Source organism: Cnephaeus nilssonii (genome assembly GCF_951640355.1).
Source record: "Cnephaeus nilssonii genome assembly, chromosome: 1".
NCBI classification, from domain to species: domain Eukaryota; kingdom Metazoa; phylum Chordata; class Mammalia; order Chiroptera; family Vespertilionidae; genus Cnephaeus; species Cnephaeus nilssonii.
The window spans coordinates 26,119,814-26,144,676 of NC_137072.1; the positions used below are offsets into that span (position 1 = coordinate 26,119,814).

At 40.6% G+C, this 24,863-nt stretch overlaps 1 protein-coding gene across 1 annotated transcript in view; it reads left to right on the forward strand.

Moving 5' to 3' along the window:
• Positions 1 to 24,863, forward strand: part of CUBN (cubilin) — a 324,986-nt gene that overhangs the window by 102,255 nt on the left and 197,868 nt on the right. The window lies entirely within an intron of this gene.

Consider the following 24,863-nt stretch of genomic DNA (forward strand, 5'->3'; position numbering starts at 1 on the left):
TCATCTAACACATCAACTTTATCTCCATTTACATTGTTAATATATAATGCTTTTGAATCCACACTATGATGTTTTCACTAGAAATCTTTTCTGAAGTGAAGTACCAACTCTGATAACATTAGGACATTCCCCCATCCCACCTGTCTACAAGGCGATGAGTTGGTGTTTATTTTTTAAGGTGATCAATGATTTTTAGAAGCCTTGCTTGTAAAGACTTCCAACATCCAGCATTTGTAATGTTGAGGACATATTCTCAGTAAAAAATACTTGATCCTTGTAAAAAAAGTTTAACTCTCTTTTTACCAATTCTTTAAAAAAAGTATCACTGATTGAGGTTGTTTGAGGTTAACATATCTTTTCCAAATAGCACATTTCTTCTTCAAAACACATAAGAGAAACTTCCTGTACTTTGAGAGGCTTTCTGAGGTTCTGTAATAAGGATTACCTTGTTTTTGAGGGATAATTTTATAGGTTAAAGAAAACCTTGCTTTATATTTAGAAAACAATATGAAAGAATTACTAACCATAGTGTTTACCCATTAGAAAGTTATATTTACTAGTATTCAAAATGGGACACAACGTAAAACAAAATTGTAAGCATGAACTTGACAATGGTTTTAAAGTCCCCTTTCCTTGATTTAGTGATTAGGTAGTCTTTGCACACTTAATAATGGTGTGCTTGTCTCATTCCATTTATCTGGAGTAGCCCCTTTTTTGTTTCTTCATGCAGCAAGATCTTGATCATTCTTTAGAAAAATAAATGGAAAAGTCGATATCAAAGCCCTTTATCATACCAAAAGCGCAGGAATTTATCATATTATATTTTTACTGGTTGTGACTGTGTCCACATGCCCTCCGGGACTCTGAGCTTTGTGAAGGTAGGAGCCGTCTCCTACTCACTTTATGACCCAGGCACATTATAGAGTTGGGAATCTTACAGGAGCTCAGTAAGTTAAGGTTAAATCGAATATCACAGACACATTTTAGGATCAGCCTAATGACAGCTATTAATTAGTGAAAAATAACTGAATTCCAAACTGGCCTTTTGGTATAAGCCCTACATAGCCAATGCAATCCTATTACCTAGGGCACAAACCAGAATAGAAGTGATGGCCTTGCAGAGCGTTGTGTGTGCTGCGATATTGTAGGCGCCACGTTGTGGTGTGATAAAGCACAATGGGGAAAGCTGCAGAGAGGAGGAAGCTCTGAACTGGACTTTAAAGGAGTCTTAGGCAGAAAGAGTGGGGAGGAAATGAGAGGAAACCTATCCAGGGACTGGACTCCATCTCGCTGGACTTACTTGAGGATGTCATGGTAACAAGGCCCATCAGGTAATTTTTGGAGGCATTTGAAAACTATCAAATAAAAATTATTTGTTCCAGTTACTGCAGAGCAGCTCATGAGAGGCCCTTCATAGAAGGTGTTACAGGCATGCCATCTATCTTGTGCAACATGGATGGTGAAAGCAGCAAAAATACAGAATGAGAACCAGAAGTTCAGCAAAGGCTTCCAAAGAATGATGCTGTTGCCAGAGGGAGGTGCCTTTTTTCCATTTCTTTAAGCCAAGGGGCAAGACCAGAGTGATCTCTGCAGCGGCTGATCCAGGAGGGAATGTAAAAGCACAAATAACCATTTAAGGAGAGCAGGACCACAAACACAAAATCTATTTTCATTATTTTAATAACTTGTAGTTATTATTTCAAGTGACTTAGCCAAGTCTAAATTGAGCGACCATTACTACAGCCAGCATTGCGTTATTTTGAATTAATAAAACTGAAACTCTGAAAGGACTTGATTAGGTGCTGGTAGGACATTGTGCCCAACTTTGCTGAGAGGTATGGGCCCCTAAGGAGCCTACTGGGAATCTAATCCATCCTTCATTATTTTGTCTTCTGGGCAAAACAAAATGATTGAGATTTGGAAATAAAATACTCAGTGGAAGGAAGGGTCATTTGCTTAAAGGAGTAACACAATATTGCTCATACAGTTATGGGAAGCCAACTTTCAGAATTATTCCTATACTAGAGGCCCAGTGCATAAAATTTGTGCACAGGGCAGGGGGTCCCCTCAGCCCAGCCTGCACCCTGTCCAATCTGGGACCCCTCTGGGGATGTCCGACTGCTGTTTAGGCCCTGTGGGATCGGGCCTAAACCGGCAATTGGACATCCATCTCACATTCCTGGACTGCTGGCTCTTAATCGCTCACCTGACTGCCTGCCTGGTCACCCCTAACTGCCACCCCCCAGCCAGCCTGATCACCCCTCACTGCCTCTACATTCCGGCCTGGTCACCTCTAACTTCCCCCCTGCCGACCTGGTTGCCCCTAACTGCCCCCTGCTGCCGGCCAGGTTGCCCCCAACTTCCCCCTCCCCGCCAGCCTGGTCGCTCCCAAATGCCCTCCCCCCCCCCCCGTCAGCCTGGTCACCCTTTACTGCCCCCCTGGCCACCCCCAACTCCCCCCCCCCGCCAGCCTAGTTGCCTCTCACTGTCCCCCCGAAGCCTAATTGCCCCCAAATGCCCCCCCCCTGCTGGCCTGGACACCCCCAACTGCACACCCCTGCCGGCCTGGTCACCCCTAACTGCCCCCCTGCTGGCCTGCTTGCCTCTTACTGCTCCCCCTGCTGGCCTGGTCACCCCCAACTGTCCCCCACTGCCAGTCTAGTCACCCCTAACTGCACCCCCCACCCACCGTCCTGGTCGCCCCACGCAGCCTGCTGTTCAGTCATTTAGTTGTCCCTCACTAAACCCCCTGCCCACCTGATCGCCCCATGCAGCGTGCTTGTTCAGTCGTTTGCTCGTCCCTCACTAACCCCCCTGCTGGCCTGGTTGTAGGCTGCCATCTTGTGAGAGTGTGAGGGTTAATTTGCATATTACCTCTTTATTATATAGGATTTTACAACTTTATTTAACTTTGTCATTTTTACTTTGAGTCCGAGTCTCCATGTGGAAGAGGAGGTATGCTGGGACTATGTCATCTGCTTCACATACATCTGGTATTGTAGGCTGAGGTTAAATGAGTTTATCGTCAGTCAGGTCGTAATGTTGGACTATATTAAGACCTATAATCTCCAGGTCACTTTTACATGAATTGTAATGGCTTTACTAGTATAGCCATTGCCAGGATATTACTCCTAGTGAGTTATATTAATTTGACTGTTTTGCCTGAGAACTCCATCACTTCATGACGCCTCTAAATCCTGATTGTCTGGTCTGCAGAGCATTATTCATTTGTACATAGACTCTTTGGCCGTTGGATGATGTTTGTTTCAAATACTCCAAAATGATAGGTTTCTTTCGTTAAAATTATCTACTATTGACAGCAGCCCTCTAATGTTGGAAATATACCCATCTGACAGGTGAGACAATTGAGGTAAATACAGGTTATCCACCATCACAAAGATTATATGGGGCTAAGCCAGGCTTTCCAGCAGGTTCTGTGGCTCCAGGCTGATGCGTTTAGCTGTAATACTACACACCTCTATCTTTACACTCTTTCATAATTTTCTGTCCCCCGCGAAGGTGATCTGAAGGAGTGGCCATGAAGCCCGTGCTCTACCACTCTAGTGACACTGTCACAAGGAGAAATTTGTTATTTTAGCATGGCTTCTCCATAGATAAGCAGTGGCCATTTATTATAATCACCCCTTTCTCTGCTAATTGCTGACAAATTATTTTTCGTGTCTAATTTAGAATTTTTCCAAAAAAAAAAATTACTGTCAATCTTACTCATCTGTGAAGTTCCAGAATAAATCTTTCCGAAATTTTGGAAATTGACTACTTTATCCTTCAGACCTCTGGTAGTCCTGTGTTTCGTTGTTCTGTTTTATATTATTTGTTGCAGGTACACACTCAGACTAAACCATGTAGAAAAGATTAGTGTTTGTGAAAGGACTGTTACTCTGAGAAAAGTAAGAAACCTCCTGACACAAAGAATAAATGAAAAAGCTGAGAGAGGGCAGGAACAGAGGCAGCTTAGTGGATTCTCTTCTCTGTCTTACTGCTGTGTGGCTTCTCCCTGCATTGCATACACCATTCCCATCTCTCTCCCTCCAAACTTCCTCTGAGTTTTTGCAACCTCACAATTTTAGTTTCAACATCGCCACCCCAGCCATGACTTTACATATTTTTTTAAATCCTCACCTGAGGATATGCCTTTTGATTTGAGAGAGAGAGAAGAGGGGAGAGAGGAGAGAGGAGAGAGAGGAGAAAGAAACATCACTGGTTGCCTCCCATACTCACCCGACCAGGGATCGAACCTGCAGCTTTTTGGCGCACAGGACTACAACCAACTAAGCCACATCTGCACATGTCCCTTTACCTCAAGCACTTACAAGCAACTAGACTTTCCCTTGTCAACAAATTACTGCACAGGTGTCGCATCTTGTTGAGCCTGACAACAAAGGCATGGATGTAACCTTTTTCGGGATGGGTGCCCCTCCAGGCAGTACGACCAGATCACAGATCTCTCTGGTCACCGATCGCATGTGTGGGCAGAAGCAGACTCTGTGAGGAGGGGCATGGATTCTGCTGTTGCTCTAAAACATTTGTTATACACATTCAGCAAGATTAAAAAAATTAGTTCTGTAGTGACTGTACCTTTGAGTACTAAAGGATGTAATTCATTTAAACCTGAACATTTTCATTTAAAGGATTGACTGTCATATCTTCTAAATTGGACTTCATTATCTTTCTTCCAGTTTCAAAATCATACCAGGCAAGTTTCCACTTGCCCTTTATCATGGTATGCTATCTTCTGTAGGTGTCGGCTCAATCTACATTTTTATCTTTCTTTTGCCCTAATGATAGCTTTAAAAAATAGACTCCCCCCCGCCCCCCTTAACTGTGCTGTTTCCCACAGTTTGTATTTGTGCTCAGAAAATGGTCAGGAAGTTCCTGTGTAGCCCCATGGGTTTCTTCTTAATTGATTATTTTCAGAGATTTCCCCTTTTATTGTTGTAAAAGTTATCCCTGATTCTGTGGACAGAATTTAATTTTTTTTAGAATTTGTCATTAAAAAATTCTTTCCTTTTTTCATTGATTCTCTTTTATTTCATTGCTAATGTCTGGGGTCCATGGACTCCTATCTCCTTTTGAAGTCTTGCTTCTTAAAACCTGAGGCTTGTGATGATGTGTGCATCATTCAGGCTCTGAGGAAATCAATCCACTCTTCCCTTTTGGTCTCTTCTGCATTAACCACCATTTCGTTGCTGGCCAGAATTAGTCCAGGGTAGCACTTTTCTTCACTATTTACTTTCTGAGAGAGAAGAGCATAAAAAGAACTCATCAGGTGCCATGCTTTTTTCCAGAAAATGACATCTGAGAGATGTCTAGATGGTTGAAATGATCTCCCCATGGTCACCCCATGTCTAGATGGTTGAAATGATCTCCCCATGTTTCTCTCTTTTTATTTCACTTTTTTTTCTCTATAAAAATCTGTAGTCTCTACTGAGGAAGAAGCTGATACTAGAAGATCAAGTCCCTACAACTAACTGCTAAATCTGGCTGCATTCCAGAATCACCTAGGGATCTTGTTAGAAAAACATATTCCTAACCCTCACCCCAGACCTACTTAGTCAAAATCTCTGGGGGCCCCCACAAGACCCTGGTCCAGCACTTGAGGACACTTTCCATAGGCCACTTCTTCCAGGACAGCTCTCTCCTCACTTCAAAGCTCTCTCCTGGGAAGTTATAAATATTTTACCGTAAGAGTATCCTCTTAACATATTACCTTTGACTACCACTAAAGTTTCTTTTTCAACAGGTCTTATTTTTCCATTGGTAGAGCTGAATTATATGCTTTGTCTCATCAAGGCCTGGTGATACTGTTATTATATTTATCTCATTATGTAAATATGTCAGATTACTTTACTTTTTTTGGATTCTGATTCTAAACGCCCTTCTACCTTTCCTTGTTTGGCACCTTTACACCCTTTTATACCTTTCTGTGCCTTTTCCCTTTCCACTTACGTCATTTTCTAGTCCTCTTGATTATGTCAGTGACTTCTGTCAAATGCATTTCCCACTAGTCTTTATAAGATTCATTTCGTCTCTTGCCCAATCCTCTTGCTGATGTCATCATGTTCGCCAGATGTTTATATCATTGTTTGTTACACTCCCATGTCCTCCTTTCAATGACAAAAGAATGCATTTTAAATGAAAGAATGGATGCAAATATCAATATCCCTGAACCTTTCAGCCCTACATCCATGTTTTCTAAGTCTGAGCAACAGTTTCCAACTGCGACTTTAAAACATCAGGGCCACTGTGATATGTAGTTAGTGAAGGTAATACTAGCTGTTGTGGAGAGCTCCTAAATTCTCAGATGCTTGATACAAGTTTATTTCTCAATGACATCAGAGTTCAGTGTGGGTGTTCCTTGCTTTCCACATGGTGATTCAGGAACCCAGAGAAAGAGGAAGTCCCAAAGAGCTATGCGGAAACCCCATAGCTCTTTCTTTGACAAATGTTGATAGATGTTTCACAAATAAAGAGACCTAAATTCTAATAAATCTGGGAAAGCTGGAAAAACTCAAATAGGGTTTGTTTTTCTGTTCAGTTTTTACTGTGGTACTGCCTCCAGCTGTTACTATCATAACTATGCATTTCTCATTCATTTATCCATTCATTCAGTTATTCAAATATGTGTCAAATTTTAGATACATAGGCCACAAAAATATGACTGTTTTAGCATCAGGTTTTCTTGTCTTCATGGAGGAGACAGGTGCTAATAAATTTATCACACCATACAAATTTAATTACAAGCTATGTTAACTGCTATTAGGGAATATTATTTGGTGCTCTGAAGACATGAAACAGGAGAACCCAGCTCATCTGTGGGTCAGGGAAGTTGCCCTGAAGAAGAATAACGGAACAAGATAAGAAAGAAAATTAGGGAAGTTGTGTTTGAAGAACTGTTGAGGATAAAGCCAGACACTAGTTTCAGTGGTAAGGACAGATTTTAATAGAAATATACTACTGCCATAGGGAAGGGAGCCCAGTATGAACTGAACTCATAAAGGGAGAATGAGGGAGACTGGGGGACACCAGCAGGGGTTCCAGCAGAGTCAGGGAAGTGAAAAATTCCAAAGGCTTGTGCAGTGTAAGTGTGAATAGGCTGAGTCTGTTGCAAGTTAGGCAATGATGGGAGATAAGAGTCTTCCTCCCACAGAGACTGGAGGCAGGGCCTTATTCTTTATGATGATGACATTTCAAAGGAATGGTTTTCAGATCCTTGAGAAGGATACTCCTGAATGTAGGAGATGCATGTACCTCTCAGAGGGAGAGAGGAAGGATGCACAGCTCTAAGCCCTTCCCAGCAGATGCTCTACGCTGTCTTGATATGCAAATTAGCCGCCATCTTTGTTGGGGTAATTTGCATACTCATCCTGATTGGTTGGTGGGCGTGGCTTGGTTGGTGGGCGTGGCTTGGGCATAGTGAAGGTGTGGTCAATTTGCATATTTGTCTATTATTAGGTAGGATGAGGGGGAATGAGGGGATGAAATAGTTTGCGCTGAGAGTTTGTAGTTTTTATAGGCCAGGTTTGAGGCCTAGTAGAGATAGCTGCCTGACTAGAGTTGGGTCAAGGAGAGAATCTTTGTCAGACCTTAAAGAAGAAGACCAGTGGGCTGAGGCCCAGTGAGCTTCCAGGTGGGCGGGACCTGCAAGCATAGAGTGTGGGCATGTGTAGAGTTTCAGTGACTCCCTGAAGAGCAGCAAGAGATCTTTCAAGTGTGACCAGGGAAATTGATTGCTCAGAGTGACCCTTTTAAAAACTCCAGTTTCCAGAATAAATTGAAGGGAGGTAAGGGTAACTGTGGAGATCCAGGGAGGGGTTGCTGCAGTCCAGGGGAGAGAGATGATAGCAGTTCTTGTCCTTGTATATGGAAGACTGTAATAGACAGACTCAAGAGTACCTAGGAACTAAAATCCACAGAATTGGATTAATGGTTGGATGGGAGGTAGGTAATACAGTGAAGGAAACAATGATGTCAGGATACAGCCTCCTAGAACTGCGTACAAGGGTAACAAGCAGGGGAGAGAGTGGGGCTGCCCCTGAAGGAGGGAACACTGGTGGGGCGGGGGAGGGGGGGGGGCACCAAAGGCAGCATCACGTAGATTAGTGTTTGCCCAGAATTCTGACTCACTAACATCTATTGGATATTAGTATTCCACAGAACATTCTTAGGAAAACATTATTCTAGGGATAGTTTCTAAATTTCTCCCGTTTTAATTCTCAAACAAATAAGTGAAACTTTTAAGTTCATGAGATACTAGAAAGTTCTCCTTCACATCTCAGATGTTTATTTTGAGAATGACAATAATAAATGTCTACTATGTACTAGGCACTATTATAGACTCTTTGATAAATATTATTGCTTATCCTCATGTTATGTGGATAGTTCAGCAATTGGATATTTTTACACTCATTTAATAGCCAAGAGAACTGGGACTCAGATAAGTAATAATACCTAAGACTACATTGTCCAGAGGTTATGAAGCTCCGTTCATGCTCAGTGAAGGCTCTGAAGCCACCTGGGCTCAAAGCTTGGATTCTCCACATTAGCCGTGACCTTGGGCATGGAGTTTAGCCTCTTGCTGCCTCAGTTTACTCATGTGTAAAATAAAGGGAACAAGTACACCTATTCATAAAATTGTTCTAAGATAATCTACACACCTGGCAAATATTCAGTACTCAAGAAATGTTTCTTATTATTCTCCCACACTTTTCTGGAGGGAGCACTATTCCCTTTGGCCATTCATATTCTGCCTTCAAATGTTCACTTGGGCAGTGTAAGTGTGATTAGGCTGACTCTGTTGTAAGGTAGGCAACATCTATTGTTTCTTATCCTTATAACAGCCTCTCTCTCTTGCAAACGCCATCTCCATCCCTCGTGACCTGTCACTTATGAATGGCCGCTCCTCCCTTGTGAGATCTGACCTCCTCTCTCAGGCAGAGCCTTGGTCTGGTCTGTTTAGAAGCTCTGATAATTCAGAATTTGTTCTCTTTCTCTTCCAAGTTTCCTCCCTCCATATATTCAGCGCTTGATAGGACTTTGATTTCTTTTATCTTTTAAAGACTTTGCATCCTGTCTAATAAGTGAAATGTAAATAGTTTGTGTTTGCAGCACACGATTCTGTAGAGGTCTCAGAAACAATGACCTCAGTTTCCAAATATGTTGGTTTAAAGATAAACCAAAATTGGAAACAACTCCAGACGCTACTCTTTCTGTTGTGACTCTTCCTGTCTTTTTTCTGGGGGATTCTCTGGAATTAGAACTGCTTAAACCAGCTCTCTTATATCTGCTCACTACTATGGGAAGCTAATAATAAGCAAAGATTTAGTAACTCATCTATTGCTCACTCATAAGAGAATGTCTTATAGGTGCCCAGGCTACTCAATAGAATGTACAACCTTGTTCAGTAGTCTCGGTACTTGTTCAGTCTAGCCTAGTGTTTAAAATTGAAGACTGGAACCAGATAGACTGGTTTTAAATCAGACCTCATCACTTAATAGCCAGGTAACCTTGAGCAAGTCACTTAGTTTCCCGGTGCCTCACTTTCCGCATCTATAAAATGGGATAATCATTATAAATGAGTATATATCTCTATCTCTATCTCTATCTCTATCTCTATCTCTATCTCTATCTCTACCTATATATAGATATAGATAGATAAATGAGGGTGGGCAAAAACAGGTTTACAGTTGTTTGTATGAAAAGAAACATGCAGGTTATGATTATCACAATAATCATAATCTGTTTTGCATACTCACAACTATAAACATACTTTGCCAACCCCTGTATAGATCTATCTATCTATATAAATCTATATTTAGTCTGAATAAAGCTTGGCACATAGTAAACACTTACATAAATATTCACTGCTATTATTTGCAATAATCCTAATGTAAGAGAAGAACCTCAGGTATAGAGTAATTTGCAAATAAAGAGCATTTACTTTTTAGGTTGAGATATGATTAATGGTTTATTTCTTAAGACACTTAATTTCCCTCTTGCTTTCTGTCTGCAGCCTACTTCATTAATGTATTTTGACACTTCTCACATTTTAGTCCACTCATTGTACTAAAAGCTCTGTTAAGAAATATAATGAAAAATATGTTGATTCCATTGACTTACAGGAGTTTTGCTATTATCACTGTAACTTAAAATGGTTTTCATTATTCTCTATTATTACAGAGAATAAGGACTTCAATATATACTTGATTTTAAAAATTCTTATTTAAAAACAAATAATTCCCAATGAAGGAAACAAGAAAATATTCTTGAGGAGTTGATGCCTTTTTAAATGTTGAATTACTAAACTTTTACATACCTCAGTTTCAAGAACTCTATAATCCTATCTAATAATAGACAAATATGCAAATTGACCATACCTCCGACACGCCCACAAGCCACGCCCACCATCCAATCAGAGCGAGCATGCAAATTAACCCAAACCAAGATGGCTACAGCCACAGAGAGCAAGGTTTCCTAGGTAACAGAGGAAGCCAAGCTTTCCGCCTGCCCTAGCCAGGCCTAAGCCTCCACTCAAGCTACAAAGTTTCAATTATAGAAGGTAAACAAATTCCAACAAATGGCGGCAGAATGGAGCTTGAGAGAGCAGGCCAGGGTTGCCGCCGGCAACAGGGCAAGCAAAGCTTTCCGCACACCCTGGCTGGGCCTACCCACTTAAGGCAACAAAGTTTCAATTATAACCCCAACACAAATGGCTGCCGGCCTCGGAGGGAGCCCCAGGCTTGGCTCTGCTCCAGGCTACAAAGTTTCAATTGTAGAAGGAAAATAAATTCCAGATACCAGGGCCTCTGCTTGGGTTGCCAGGGGGCGTGGCCGGCCTGCAAACCACCACAGGCCCCTCGCTCAGGCCGCCCCACGCCCCAAGGGAACCCCCACCTGATCCGGGACGCCCTTCAGGGCAAACCAGCTGGCCCCCACCCCTGTACCAGGCCTCTATCCTATCTAAAAAAGAGTAATGTGCAGATTGATCATCACTGCAACACACAATATAGCTGCCCCCATGTGGTCAAAGATCCTGCCCCCATGTGGACACAAGATGGCCACCACAAGATGGCCAGCAGGAGAGGGCAGTTGGGAGGCACCCGGCCTGCAAGGGAGGGCAGTTGAGAAGGACCAGGCCTGCAAGGGAGGGCAGTTGGAGGTGATCAACCCTGCAGGAGAGGGCAGTTAGGGGTGACCAGGCCGGCAGAGGAGGGAAGTTGGGGGCAAACAGGCTGGCAGCAGAGTGGGTAGGGGGTGATCAGGCTGGCAGGAAGAAGTGGTTAAGGGCAATCAGGAAGGCAGGCAGGCAAGCAGTTGGGAGCCAGCAGTCCTGGATTGTGAGAGGGATGTCCGACTGCCCGTTTAGTCCCGATCCCGGGATCGGGCCTAAACGGGCAGTCGGACATCCCTTGAGGGGTCCCATATTGGAGAGGGTACAGGCTGGGCTGAGGGACAACCCCTCTCCGTGCACGAATTTCGTGCACCGGGCCCCTAGTGGGGATAATAATACAACTGCATTATAGAACTGCGAGAAATTTTAAATTAGGTAATACATATAAAGGGATTATGGAATTCCAAAATGGCAGCACAATAAGTGGAAGCTACAATGACACTCTTCCAGGACAAAACTGGGATTACAACTAAAATATGGACAAACAATCCTGAGTCACAAATGAAGACTAGCTGGAGAGAACCCTGATAACCAAGGATGGAAAATGGAGACTGCATAGAGACTGGCTGCCAAAATGAGGAGACAAAAAGAAAAAAAAAAAAAGCCAAATGAAAGAACTAGAAGAACAACTAAATGAAATGGAGATAAGAAATTTATCAGATATAGAGTTCAGAATAATGATTACAAGAGTACTGAACAGCATGAAAGAAGATATAGAAACTATGAAAAAGACCAGTCAGAAATGAAGAATGACATAGCACTAATAAATAACAGATTGGAAGGAATACACAGCAGATTAGGGGGAGTTCAGGATTGGATCAGTGATTTAGAAGTCAGGGTAGAAAAAAAATCACTTGATTAGAGAACCAAAAAGAAAAAGCAATTAAAAAACAGGAGAATAGCTTAAGGGAGATGTGAGTCAACATGAAATGTAACAATATTTGCATTATAGGAATGCCATAAGGTGAACAAAGTGAGCAAGGGATAGAGAATATTTTTGAAGAAATAATGGCAGAAAACTTTCCTAACCTGGTAAAAGAAATGTCACACAAGTTCAGGAGACACAGAGAATCCCAAGCAAGAAGAGCCCAAACAGGCACACACCCAGACACATCATAATTAAAATGCCAAAAATTAAAGACAAAGAAAGAATCTTAAAAGCAGTAAGAGAAAATCAATCTGTTACTTACAAAGGAGCTCCCATAAAGCTGTCAACTGATCTTTCATCAGAAACTCTACAAGCCAGAAGGGAATAGCATAAAGTATTCAAGGTAATAAAAAGCAAGGATCTGAAACCAAGAGTACTATATCAAGCAATATTTTAAAAAGATCATAAACCATGACCAAGTGGGATTTACTCCAGGGATGCAAGACTGGTCCAATATTCACAAATTAATAAATGTGATACATCACATAAACAAATTAAAAGATAAAAAATCACATGATCATATCAATAGATGCAGAAAAGGCATTCAACAAAACTTAGCACCCCTTTTTAAAAATATATATTTTATTGCTTTTTTACAGAGAGAAAGGGAGAGGCATAGAGAGTTAGAAACATTGATCAGCTGCCTCCTGCACACTTCCTACTGGGGATGTGCCCACAACCAAGGTACATGCCCTTGACCAGAATCGAACCTGGGACCTTTCAGTCTGCAGGCCGATGCTCTATCCACTGAGCCAAACCAGTTAGGGCCAGCACCCTTTTTAGATAAAATTTACAGCAAAGTAGGAATAGAGGAATTAGACCTCAAATAATAAAGGCCATATATGACCAACCTACAACCAACATCATACTGAATGGGCATAAACTAAAACTATTTTCCTTAAGAATAGGAACAAGACAGGGATGTCCCCTTTCACCACTCTTATTCAACACTAGAGGCCTGGTCCACAAATTTGTGCACCAGTGGGTCCCTCGGCCTGGCTTGCGGGATCAGGCTGAAACCAGCTCTCCGGCATCCCCTGAGGGGTCCTGGATTGTGAGAAGGTGCAGGCTAGGCCAAGGGACCCCATTGGTGCACGATCGGGGCCGGGGAGGTTGGCCAGCCAGGGAGGGCTCCAGGGCACATCTGGCCCATCTCGCTCAGTCCCAATCAGCCGGACCCCAGCAGCAAACTAAGCTACCAGTTGGAGCATCTGTCCCCTGGTGGTCAGTGCACATCATAGTGACTGGTCAACGGTTGACTGTCTGCCCCCTGGTGGTCAGTGTGCCTCATAGCAAGTGATTGAGCAACCTTAGCATATCATTAGCATATTACAACTTTGATTGGTTGAATGGCTGACCGGACGATCGGACACTTACCATATTAGGCCTTTATTATATATAGGGTAGTATTGGAACTCTTAGCCTCAGCGAGCAGACAAGAAGAAAAGATAAAAAGAATCCAAATTGTAAAGGAGGAATTAAAACTGTCATTATTTGCAGATGACATGATATTTTACATGCAAAACCCTAAAGACTCCACCAATAAACTACTAGATTTAATAAATGAATTGGCAGTGTAACAGTATACAAAATTCACACCCAGAAATCAATGGCATTTTTATATACCAATAATGAATGCCCAGAAAGAGGAACTAGAAAAATAATACAATTTATCATTGCAACAAAAATAAATTAAGATACTTAGGAGTAAACTTAACCAAGGAGGTAAAAGATTGGTACTTGGAAAACTATAGGATGTTGAAAAAGAAAATAGAGGAAGACATAAATAAGTGGAAGAATATATTGTGTTCATGGATTAGTAGAATTAACATAATTAAAACGTCCATACTACCCAAAGCAATCTATAGATTTAATGCAATCCCTATTAAAATACCACTGGCATATTTCATAGACCTAGAACAAATGCTTTGAACATTTATATGGAACCATAAAAAAACCCAAATAGGAATAGCTGCAGCAATCTTGAAAAAGAAGAACAAAGTTGGAGGGATCATAATACCAGATATCAAGCTATATTACAAAGCCACTGTGCTCAAAACAGCCTGGTACTGGCACAAGAACAAGCATATGGATCAATGGAACAGAACAGAGAACACAGAAATTGTCCCAAGCCATTGCACTCAATTAATATTTGACAAAGGAGGCAAGAGCATACAATGGAGTCAAGAGAATCTCTTCAATAAATGGTGATGGGAAAATTGGAGAGACATGTAAAATAATGAAACTTGACCATCAACTTACACCATATTAAAAAATAAACTCAAAATAGGCAAAAGACTTAAATGTAAATCATCAAACCATAAAAAATCTAGAAGAAACCATAGGCAGAAAATCTCAGATATATTGCTCATAGCAATATGTTTGGGGATACAGCTCCTTGGGCAAGAGAAACTAAGGAGAAAATAAACAAATGGGACTACATAAAAAAAAATCTTCACAGCAAAAGAAACCATCAACAAATTGTAAAGGGAACCCACTGGATGGAAGCACATATTTGCCAATGATGCACTTGATAAAGGGTTAGTATCCAAAATATATAAGGAACTCATACAACTTAACAAAAGGAAGACAAACAATCCAATTAAAAAATGGGCAAAGGCCCTAAATATACACTTCTCCAAAGTGGACATATAGATTACCAAGAGACATATGAAAAAATGCTCTAAGTCACTGATCATCATAGTGATGCAAATTAAAATGACAGTGAGCTATCACCTCACACCTGTCAGAATGGCTACCATCAACAGATCAACAGGTGACAAGTGGTGGCGCGGTTGTGGAGAAAAGGGAACTGCTGGTGGGAATGCAGCCACTGTGGGAAAGAGTATGGAGTTTCCTCAAAAAATTACATATGGAACTGCCATCTGACCCAGTGATCCCACTTCTAGGAATATATTCTAAGTAACCAGAAACACCATCAGAAAGAATATATATGCCCCTATGTTCATAGCAGCACAATTTACAATAGCTAAGATCTGGAAACAGTCCAAGTCCCCATCAGTGGAAGAGTTGATAAAAAAAGCTGTGGTACATTTACACCTATGGAATACGCTGCAGCAGTAACAAAGAAGGATCTCTTACCCTTTGAGGCAGCATGGAGGGACCTGGAGAGCATTATGCTAAGCGAAATAAGCCAAAGAAAGACAAGTATCACATGATCTCACTCATATGTGGAATCTATTGAAAAAAATAAACTGATGAACAAAACTGATCCAGAGACACAGAAGCGTGAAACAGATTGTTGAATCTCAGAGGGACAGCAGGGGTGGGTATGTGGGTGGGAAGACATAGACCAAAGAACTTTTATGCATATATATGCATAACCCATGGACAGGGACAACAGGGTGGTCAAGGCCTTGGATGGGGAGCTGGGGCGGGCTAGAAGGGATTAATGGGGGCAAAAAGGGACATGTGTAATACTTTTAACAATAAAGATTAAAAAAAACACAAATGAAGGGCTTATAACAATACTCAGCTAATAAATATTTATTAAATAAATATTGTTTATTATTACTTCAACATACACAATTTCAATTTCATGGGTTAATTTTGTTTGTCTAAAACATTTTGCATAAATGAAGAGCTATTTCCCAAGCAGCTTCCCAGTTGTGATGAGCACAGATTGGCCTCATGTGCTGAGAGCAGGGCTTCTGTCCTCCTTCCAGTTTACTAACTACAGAAGCCGCAGGATTCTCTGTCTGAACCTAAGAAGTGTGGTCCAGTCCTCTTTGCCAGCTGGAGAAAGGCAGAGAAGCAGCTGAGATTTATAGGTCTGCACGGACTTTCATCATCATGGCACCTCCGTAGACACTTCCTGAGCAGATGAGTCATGCTTCCTGGAAATGTCTTTCACAGAAAGTTCTCTTCTAGGAGGCCTGGCATTTGGCTCAGAGAGAAGTTATTTCAATTCTGTGTACAACTGCTATTCAAACACATGCATAAAAGTGACAACACTATTCCAAACAACTCAGTTTATGTCTCTATACCAGATGAGTCTAGCATTGCACAAAGCATGATCTGGATTCAAAAGGAGTTTAGAATGAAGTGTATCTATTGGTTAATTAAGCCAAATACGTTGTAGTGTCAATAAGTGTAACCAGAAGCATTTTATAAGAAATTAAAGATGCTGAAGGTGCCCAAGTAAAATGTTATTTAATTATGAAAAGTTAAAATGAGTGATATATCAGTGTGATTACAGTCCCTTTTCTCAAAAGGAAATGCTGATCTTTCCTGACCATCCCTCACAGTAAAGGATCTTCACGCCATTGCTTTAAGTTGCTGCCGTTAGTGAGGCCAACCCACCAGCCGTCCAAAGGAGCCTTTGCTCTCAGATTCCAAAGAAAGTCTGTGTGTTTCCCCCTCACTATCCTCTCAAACATGAACACAGAATCCGGCTGAGCAATAATGAGATCTATCGATACTTTCCACACAACCCGGAAGCCACCAACATTACATTAGATGCTCAGAGCTCAAATTGCTCTCTCTACATCCCTTTCCTAGCCTAGGTCTGCTCAGCAAGGCCACCGGAGGCAAGTAGTGGAGGCCTCTTCCACCATCTAACAGGCGCTCAGCGATCAGAATTCTAAATTTTAAAGTTAGGAATCCTTGTGTTTTAGTTAATTATATTGATTTTCTACGTTTTAAAATAGTAAAGGTTTCCTAGTGTAATATCGCAGAAGTTTTTTTTTGTTTGTTTTTTTTTTAATGTCAACTCTACTCTTTAGTTCTTACATTTACTGTGTAACAGGCTTTCTTTCCCACTGTCCCCATGGCAGGGCGCTAGGGTCCCTGGCTCCGGGAGCTGTGATTTCACCTTCCCTGTTTCTGAGTCCATCTGTAGCAGATGGTGAGGCTTTTAGGAGGCAGAATAACTCTTTTAAGTGTTTAGTACTTCACCGTAGCGATGCCGTTGGCAGAGGGAAGGCTGCGGTTCATGGAATTAAATGTTGATGTACACACGGGAGAGTGGGCCTGGCTTTCAAAGCATTTCCCTCACCACGAGGGAGGGAATTAGGCATCTAGTGCTCCATCAGTGACTGTCACAACTTACGTTTGTAAGAAGTCTTTAGTGCGTGAACAGCTCAAGCAGTGTTTTTAAATAAAGAATTAGTCTAATTAATAATAAAAACTTAGTTACTATATAATAAAGGAAGCACTAGGGACAAAATGTGGTTTTAAATTAATGTTGGGGGAGATTACCTTAAATAATAACATTTTAATGGACTCATTTTCATGCATAATCTTGAGATACATCTAAAAGACTGTGGAGATAGACAGAATAATACTTTTACTAGACCAGCTGGGTATTGAGAAGCTAAAAGGGTATGAAATTTTGAGGTTGGAAAAACATTACCAGTGCATATCTACATTGCTATGTTAATTGGTCCCCAAAGATAATGCTTCAAAAGTAGGCTTATCTGATCATACCGGAATCCACATATTGTCATTGCAGGAAATTTGGAAAATATAGAAAAGCCTAGATAAAATAAAAATAACCTAAATTACATCACTGTTGATAATTTTTGGCTGTGTTCTTTCCTGTAGCCTCTCCCTATGTATTTACTTTATTTTAATATTCTATGGGGATCATCCTGTACATACTCATCCCCCCATAACTTTTTCCCCATGACACAAGAGCTTGTGAATGTTTCTACATGTCACTTATTATACCACATCATTTACAACACTGCATTTTCCAGCATCATAATGCAGCCACCAATTCTTGTCAGAGAGCATTTAAAGTCTTTTCAGATACTTAAAGTCTTTTCAGATACGTACTGTTACAAGCAATGCTGCCATAAACATCTTTGTAGTTAAATCTTTGCATACAATCATGATTAGACAATGATTTAAAAAAAAAAAAAGAACCAAATCAGCCTCGGTGGCTTCCAAAATGAGTAATAGAAAGAAAGCAGAAATAAAAATGCAAATGCACTATTAAGAGCAGACAGCAACCAACCACTGCCTGGAAGGGAGACTATATGGTCTATTTGTGACAGACCTCTAATGCTGAGTGACACAAAGTAATGTGGTCTCTCAATGGGTTTCATGTTGTCATGCGATGCCCAGCACTGTGAGTAATTCTTTAATTTTAGACTGGTAGTTCACATTTCCTGCCCCACCCTGTCAGCACATGGCTGCATGGCTTTTCCTGTGCCTTGGGGAAGATGTGTGCCTGTGTATCAGAGTGCTCTGTGTGGGACCTCGTGTCTAATTGTTGGTGGTGAAATGGCACCAGGTGTTACCAGCGATTAGGCCTTGGTTCAGCAACCTTGGTTCCTGAGTTCAGCTACCAGTAAGAGAAGAATTCAGAGCCAAGCAACTCAAATCATAGTAAAAGTTTATTTAGAACGTCACAGTGGGAGGAAAAGTGAACCAGCTGGGTGGGGGCTCAGGAAACAAGTTACAGAGGCAAAAGAGGGGCCCTTGGAACTTAGGAGAAAGAAAGAAAAGCACACTGGAGAAGATTCGAGGGGCGTGCTCTAGAGAGCAAGAGTGCGCCCTGGGTTCTTTGACTTCATGGTGGGGACTTAGGGGAGGTCTCAGGGGGAGGATCTCAGTAGAATATTCTTCAGCTTTCCAGGTGTGTCCCCTCAAGGTACGGGTCTCCACTGATTGGTTGGTGCCAAGGCAGGGGTCATTAGTCATCACAGCTGGTCCTGATGTCAGCCATGGCATTGCCCAGCCTGGCTCTGCTGCTTTTCTGGGCCTGGAGCTGAAACACAACTGAGGCCTCGATATTATCTCTAGTTTGACGAAAACTCTGTCTCTGTGGGCAACAGACTGAAGGCTCTGCTTCCAAGATCATTTGATGCCGGTCAGAACCTTATTGTCCGAGGGTTTAGTGCTTAAGGGACTGGTTGTGCAAGGGATTGCATGGGAGTTGTATGAAGCTATTCTCTGGGCCCCTTGTTCTTCCTCTAAACGGGCCTACTGTGTGACCAGCAACATGCCAGGGGAGGAAACGTTAGGGGAGGGTCTGAACCGCATGACCCATATGAAAGGTCAGGAGGTCTAAAGTGCATGACCAGCCTTATGCTAGGGGAGGAAAGGTCACCCTGGGGGTGAGGTCCTTGTTTTCTCAGTTTTTTGTTGCTAGGCACCGGGGGCTTTCTGCCGCAAGCTTGTCATCCTTGCTCTGCTCATGCCTGTCTAAGTGCCCACCACGTAACGGAGGAGACTTCGCCTCCCGGGGCCATCCCAGAGCCACCTCGAGTCCACCGTGCTCTGTGTATTCACTCTCCTCTCAATGTCCGTGTAATTTATGCTCCACAGTTTGATTAGTTTTCATCCCTGAGCTTTTCTCACCCACGTGGGAGCCTTTTACCCCGCTCTGTGATGCTTGTTGGATAATTCCTACTGTTGTTACAGGGCCAGTTCAAAGCCCTTCACATTTAATGTTAACTCCAAAAGTTCCAAGTTTATCCAGGAGATTTGTGAATAAACTTCGGCAGCAACATTCTTAACAGCTACTCTAAGAAGGCAGTTCCCGTGGATCCCGTTACAGCTGTTTTTCAGGGTGGGGCAATCTGCAGAGATGCGCCAAAAATTCACCAATCTCCACCCCCTTGGAGCTCCAGTGGCTAAGCAGGGAGAGCTGTAGGCTGGCCCGACAGAAAGGGCAGAGGAGGCTGCAACAGGCAAAAACACATGTAGAGCCATTTTCCTTACAGTTGTCTCTCCCCTCTCCACCTGCGGACAGACTTCCTAACGTTCCCTTTACCACCGTCTCCTGCCAGGATGCACCATCTGCTTCCTCCCTGACACAAATACCACGTTTTCATTTTCCTCCACAGTATGATTTGTGTAGGGCTGTGCACCACACACATCGGGAAAGGGCTCAGTCTCCGCACACCACTAGGTTGTCTTAGCAACACATGGTAAGTCATGGCTGTCCACCTCCTCGCAAGTGATTCATTGATTTGTTGCTTCCCTGTCTGGTCGGTCAGGGATGATTTCTGTGAAATGTATGTAAGTCAGCTCAAGTTCTCTCTAGCCACCATATTTTTTTTTCTCTCTCTCAAAGCTATTTCTGGAATAGTTTCTTTGGAAAAAAATGTTAGTTCCCTTTGCCTCTGACCAAGAGTTAGAATAACATTTTGAGCATATTCCACATGCCAGTCCTCACACTTAAACTAGTACATGATTTGTCTCCCTTGCTATTTAAAACAACCTTATGAGATAAGAACCATCATGAGGCCAAATATAAAAATACTTTTAATTAAAGAGATTAAGTAATTTTTGCAATATGATATTCTCAGCATATTTTAGAGCTGGGCTGGACCGTGAACCTAGACAGACCCTGACACTGACCATATTGAATATGCCCTACTGTGTTCCTACAGTGCAATTTCTTTCCTGCTTCCAAATGAATTCTAATCTTCTATTAGTGACATTGACTTAAAACACACACCACTGTATGAACTCATTAAGTATAGTCCTCAGAAATTTAACTATTTTTCTTACATTGACTAGAATTTTTGTTCTCTATAATTATTAAGGGATTCTCTATTACACCTAGAACTCTCCCAGGTAAGTTATTTCAATTACATATTAAACTCTGAAGGATACACTTTTTGGAATTTTTAAAGATTTATAATAGAAAATGGACCAAAAAAAATTTTTCCCAGAAGTGTCTCCATATTTTAATGACAGTATCCCAAAGAAACTTTTGGTTTAATTTAACTACATTTACTATATTTATTTAATTCTTAAAATTAGTACTTTACTATAAAAAAGGAATGTCCTTCCAGAAAATTTTCAAGTAAATAAGAAAAACAATAGTTTTTTAAAAGTATGAATTAGATGCCAATCTAAAATAGAAAAGACTGAGTTTTAGTTGTTACCGTGTTTCTAAAATGTGTTTACATATAATACCTTAATAAAAAAAAGAATATAAAAAAATAAAATAAAATGTGTTTAAAAGTCAGCCTATATACATCCCAATCTCATACATATGAGATAATTAGTTATAATTTTATTCTTTCCAGTTAAACACACACACCAATAATTTAGCAGCAAGAGACACTTTGAAAGCACACCCTGTTCTGAGAGTCCTTACAGTTCATGAACCTGATTCCACTGAGGGAGCAGGCTGAGGTGCACATCAGCTGACTGGGTTCCTCCAGACTTGAGTTCCAATGACTCCTAAAGTTCCCATAAAACCCTTCATCTTATAAAAATTGTTAGATATGTTTTCTGTCAGTGATGCGTTTTTGCTTTCATATTTTCCAACTTAATATTTAGTAGGAATCCACAAATCATTTTATATTGCGACTGGAGTCTGAAGTCACTAATGTTCTGATATTCTGTGCACGTGTCAAATATCAAAGGAAGTAGATAGAAATTGGAAAGTGTGGCTAGGCAAGAGATTTCCTGCCCCTTTGAACGTCCTCAGAGTGGTTGAGGTATTTCATAGCGGGGAAGGATCCAAACCACAACAATCCTAAATGAATAGTCTCCTTAAGGGAATAACTGAAAACATTCTACAAAAGAGGTTTTGTGTAGACACATATCCACATTTGAAGACACATTTAATGGCTAACTTGAAAATATAAGCATCATTCCAGGTATTTAAAAAAACACCTCTAAACACAGTTACACAAATTAGAAGTGCATATTCAAAGTGAGAATCTCACTCTTTCTCTTCTTAATTTCTATTGGTTGCCTTTATATGGATTTAATTCCAACCTCAAATATTTGTTCAGACCTAGTTGATCTTTAGGCTTTCCAAAAGAGGGGAAATCATACTCTTAGCAGGACCAATGCTTGCCAGTAGTTGCAATGAGTCACAGCTGGAATGTCCTGTGGTTAACATTTTGCTCTGAAAACAGAATCAGAGGGCTCCAAGGGGTTGCCATGGTAACCAGTATTTGTATACTTTGAAAAATGACTGTTCCTGTTTTGTGTGGTAAATTTACCCGGGAATGAATTGCAGAGGTGACGTTAGCCATCTGTGTGAATACAAACAAAAAACCTGATTTAATTAAGTGTAAATTTTAGAAGGACATAAAATTGGGGATATGAGATTACTTTTTGTATAGAGGTATTATTTTGTACTAATTAATTTATTAATTTATTTGACATTATGTTTAAGCATTTTCATCAATGTCTATTTGATATTTATTTTAATGTACCATTCTCTCCCTTCCAAAGGCAAAAAGAAACTAATCATCCTTCATCAGTGCTCCCCGCAAGCCCACTCCCTTTACCCTTGCCACCATCCCATTCACAAGGTGTTATTTAAAAATGACTGGGATTCAGGGACTCTCCTTCAATGAAGTAATCCTATCTGGAAAGAAGAAGAAAAAATCCTGTCAAAATCATGTGAAAAATGTTAGGTTTCTTAACCTTGTTGAGCTGGGAGACAAAATTACTATACTGCTTAGGACCTTGAATAGAATCTAAAATATGGTTCCTCTGAATGTCACTGGCTAGTGTTTCAGAAGATCCACCAAGCTTAGAGCAATATGGTTATAGAGAAATCTTACCTATGTTTTATTGGATGAAAATGAAATAATGAAAGGTTTGGTCATTGGACCACAAAGTTAAGAATGAGCCTTTTGGAGTGGAAAACAGTAGAGTGTTTTCTTGCTTATTATGCCTCTGCTTGGGAACAGTATGTTTATTTCTGAATTAATTCGTTTTGATTGGGATTCGTACGCTGAACTTAAAAGAGTGGAGCTGAGATAAATACCCTACAGTGAAGCAGTTCTTTAGCAGTAAACAGATTGCAACATGGGCCTCCGGCCCCACCTCCGCCTCCACCTCCTGCATTGGAGTGGGGCCTGCGGGCGGGGGCCAGAGCTTTGGTTGTGGTTACCTGTTCTTTTTACTAGTTTGTTGCTTTATTCTTTTTCTTAGTTTTGCTTCTTCATTATGGCTTCCATCAAATATCTAGAATATTGGACACTTGATAATAAATATACACATTTGAAGCAGCAATATTAAAAAGATAAAAAGGAAACTGAATTGATAAGCCTGAAAAATAAATTTTATCTTTATTCCTTCGCTTCAAATGCTTAGGTTTACAGTGAATGATATAATGGATTTCTGAGCTTCTTTTTATTTTTTATAAATTAACCATTTTATTTATTTATTTTTATTTATTTATTTTTTAAAATATATTTTATTGACTTTTCACAGAGAGGAAGAGAGAGGGATAGAGAGCTAGAAACATCAATGAGAGAGAAACATCGATCAGCTGCCTCCTGCACACCCCCCACTAGGGATGTGCCCGCAACCAATGTACATGGCCTTGACCGGAATCGAACCTGGGACCCTTCAGTCCACAGGCTGACGCTCTATCCACTGAGCCAAACTGCTTTCGGCCTGAGCTTCTTTTTAAATCTCTGCTGACCTCCCTCCAAATCTTGCAAGCATGTATGTCTATTGAACAGCCAATTTTGAGAACTCAGAATGAGACAAACCAAGATTTATGAACCTGAGATTCACATGACCTTGAACAGATCCAGACCCTTTGCTGCCTAAATGGAGCTGGAATTTAGGACTGTAAGACCCTAATCTGTATCTAACTCTGCAGTTAGTTTTATATCATAACATTTTAGTAAATAAAAATAATTTGGTCAATTTGGAATTTGTCGAATCCAGATTATACATTTTCCTTCCAGACACATGCAAACATATACGCTCTCACATACTCTTACATACGTGTAATCTCCAAGATAATAATCAAGGAAGTCCATGATCAGTACCTTTCGTTTTTGTTGCCATTCCAAGGATTACTGGAACAACGTGTTTAAGTGAACAGTAGGGGGTCAAAAGAAAATATAATGGCCTTTACTTTTCCATCTGACAAACCATGAGGAAGACAGTACTTTTGGAGTATCTTTCCTGATTGGAGAAATATGGCACAGAGGTTTATTTTTTTAGTTTAAAGGTATACCTGATGAAATTATTAAATGAGGCAGGTAAAGGGTGCACAATAGGATATATAAATACCTCAGTGGGAAAATGGGCCTTAGCAAAAAAGTTCCAAGAGAAGAATACAAATGGGCAATAAACATGAAAAAAAAAATTCAACCTCAAAATAACACAAATTAAGACAATTATAAAAAACACACACAAATTTTCACTGTCAGCACCAGCTTTAAAAATAATAGCCACAGTCGTCAAAGTTCCACCACACAAAGCATTTCTGTAAACTGCTAGTGGGAGGGTACATTGCTTTAAACTTTCTGGTAAGAAATTAAATAATATACATGAAGAACCAAGAAAGATTATACTCTTTGATTCATTTCTCTTATAGGAATCTTTCCTGGGGATAACTTTAAATATTAGGCAAATATTTATTTTGGCAAAAATATTGGAAATATTATAAGTGAACAACAGAATTGTAATGTAAATAATATCTTATGCTACCATTAAAAATATTTACATGCATTATATAATGACATGCTTAGTATAAAAGAGGGAACACAATGACATGGTAGCCCAAATTATACATACATATACACTTACACACATATGTATATACACACATACAAATGAAAAAAATATTGGCAAGCTAAACTTCTGGTATTAACAAAATATCAAAAGTGATTATCTTCAATCTGATTAATTTTTTATTTTCCATTTTCATAGCTTTCAAAAATGTCTGATTTTTTATTGTTAGTACTTATTTAAAAATTTAGATGTTACAATTACATTTATTGAGCTTCTCTTATGTATCAACTAGAGGCCTGGTGCACGAAACTTGTGCATGGG